At 40.5% G+C, this 2,827-nt stretch overlaps 1 pseudogene; it reads right to left on the bottom strand.

Moving 5' to 3' along the window:
- Nucleotides 1-663: 663 nt before the first annotated feature.
- On the bottom strand, nucleotides 664-2,404 carry LOC147436401 (brassinosteroid LRR receptor kinase BRL1-like; annotated as a pseudogene).
- Between the last annotated feature and the right edge of the window lie 423 nt (nucleotides 2,405-2,827).

Raw genomic sequence — 2,827 nt, 5'->3', positions numbered from 1 at the left:
CAGGACTGATCTTTGATTGGGAAGTAATTAGTGACAATTTTACTGCCATCATTTTTTATGAGCGCTGATGTGTCAAGCTGTGGTTTAATTATTGATGCTGATGTGCCGTTTTGTGGATGGCAGAGCCAAATGTGCTCACTGTTCTCATTACGCGTGCTGAGTTGTCGTAGATCTAATGACTCTTCAGAAACATTATTGTCAGTCATATGCAGCAGATGGACGGCTCAGATAGCCTGCCCCCTGACCCTGGACCTTGAGGGTCTAGGGAACTGTCTGCCAATATGTCTTAAAGGAAGATAAAACTCCCATAGTATGGGCAAAAGAATCTCTTGAAAAGGCAAGGGAAAGAGCTAGCTACAAACAAAAAAGTTATAACAATTTTTGTAGCCCCCATATCCAAAACAATAAAAGTAGGAATAAAATAGGGAAAAAAGGAAAAATCCAAGTGACCAATGCCAAAGTAATTAAGCGACTTTCTTTAAAAAACAAACAGGACGAGGTTTTGAAAGATGAGATACTAGGGCCTCGCTGTGTAACCAATTACTATAATATGCATCGGCTTTTCAATGATTTGTAGCTTTTCAAACTTCAAAAAAGTATTGACCATTACCTACCAACCCCAATAATTAATGTTAGCTAAAGACCCTATTCATTCGAAATCTCTTAAATTAGCGGAACTACCTGTAAATTTGAGCAAAAAAAGACAATATCAGATTCGATTTAAATTAGCAAGGACGTGTTAGCATATTCTTAATATCTCTCATATTAATTGCTTTTAATCCTTTCTCTTTTTATAGCAAGGTGTGCAGGGTATTTGGTATATAGTCACTGGAAAACAGGCAAAGATGGGGACGATGGATCTAGCGAGAGTGGGTTACATGCAACACAAGGTATAATCGATTTATTAAATGCACTAAAACAAGAGTATAGTAGCTGTCGTGGTCATGTTCCTTATGTTAGTGTGAAAGGTGTAGTGAGTATTGGTCAAAACAATGTTGGCCAATTCGGCCTAATTGCACCTGTTACTTACAACTTGTGTGATCATATGCTTAATCCTGGTATGGCAAATTCTTTTGTGGGCCTCTCTTGCAAAGTCCTTCTCTCTTGAGGTATTGCATCTGAGTGACAATGGGCTAACATGATACATTCCTGAAGCTATTGTAAGATAATTGCTTTCCCAGCTACGCCCTATTGTAGCCACAAGCTGGCCATTGGGATCATCTTGTTTATTTTTGTTGCCTTGAATTATACAAGCTGCCATTTTCCATGTACTCATAGGTCGTGCCATGAAGCTACTTATTCAAGCTGCCATTCTCCATGTACTCATAGGTCGTGCCATGAAGCTACTTATACAAGATGCCATTTTCCATGTACTCATAGATGAGAAACCTTTCATTGTCTGTCTGAGAATAACCCCACAAAGAGACGAGGTTAGGGTGCTTGATTTTCCCTATTGTTTTTATCTTTGCCTCGAAATCTCTTGGCTCACCCTTCTCATCAATCTTAAGGATGAGCTTCTTAACCGCTACCACAGTTTGATTGTCTAAGGTGGCCTTATAGACTATGCTAAAGCCTTCACTGCCTATCCTGGCCTCTTCACAGAAGCCCTTTGTGGCCTCCTCGAGCTCTTTATAGGATATCTTGCAAAGCCTTGTACCTTTGCATAAGGCGACATTGATGCTAAGTGACTTTTCTAGATTCCTTCTTGCTAAATATGATATGTGGGATATGCTACTTGAGGATGTATAAGTGATCGGTAGCTTGTCCATGGAATTATCGTGCATTAGATCTTTCATGTGCTTCTGTGTTTCAATCATACGGAATGAACACTTAAGACCTGCAACAAGGAGTAATGCTGCAACCACAGGAACAATAACTATTGTAATCTTGGATCTGAATTGCCGATGGTGGCTCAAGGACAAGCTGTCCATGGAGGTATGGGAACTGTTTGATGAAGGAGACGCTGCCTAACATGGTGGGAGAGGTGTGCCACACAGATAAGGATTGTAGGCGAAGCTGGAAGCTGGAAAGGTAGAGAGCTTGCCAGAGGCAAAAATTCGGATAGGTTTTTGTTTGACAAATCAAGCTGATTTATGATCTCCAGCCTTGATAGCCCAGAGGGGATAGGGCCTTGAAGGTGTTTATGGTCTAGGTGGTTTTTGGAGCATTGGACCAGGTTGCCTAGGATGAAAGGGATGGTGCCAGTGAGGCTGTTATGTAATAATGAAAGCACTTGGGTGTAGATTAGGCTACCATAGTCCTTTGGAAGAGTGCATATAAGCTTGTTTTGGCCAACATCAAAGAATGTTAGGCTGTCTCCACTGGATCTTGGAGGGTTAGGGATGTAGTAAGGTGAAACATTGGGATAAAAATGCGTACTGTTGCACCTCTGCAAGTTCGGAATTTATGTCTCTAAATTCTCATTGGAGACCTTTAAAACCTATCCAACAGAATTCAAGCACATCATGAGGGCCACATGTGGAGGATCATTTGAACATGTGTCTTTTATGCCTATTAAGTCATTTGGTTGAATTGAATACTTCAAGGACTTAGTCAATCAAGCATGGAAAAGTTGATGCCTTTTGAGAGTTATCTTTGAATTGAATACTTCAAGAACCGTAGTCATTTAAGCATGTGAGAAACACCTAAAGCTTTTGGGTAAGGTTCCCACTAACACTTAGCAAGCCTCATGCTTGGGTAGGATTTCCATCTTAAGGTCAGCCCTAGCTTGCCCAAGGTCAAAGGACTTTTGAACACTAACTTTTGGAGGTCTTTAATGAAGCTAATCCTATGATCTTTAAGCTCCATTAGCTAGCAATTCTCTTTA

This window comes from Adiantum capillus-veneris, chromosome 18 (assembly GCF_014529385.1).
Source record: "Adiantum capillus-veneris isolate H3 chromosome 18, ASM1452938v2, whole genome shotgun sequence".
Classification (NCBI taxonomy): domain Eukaryota; kingdom Viridiplantae; phylum Streptophyta; class Polypodiopsida; order Polypodiales; family Pteridaceae; genus Adiantum; species Adiantum capillus-veneris.
The sequence above is the reverse complement of the archived record's forward strand: the minus strand, read 5'-3'. Positions and strand labels throughout refer to the sequence as shown.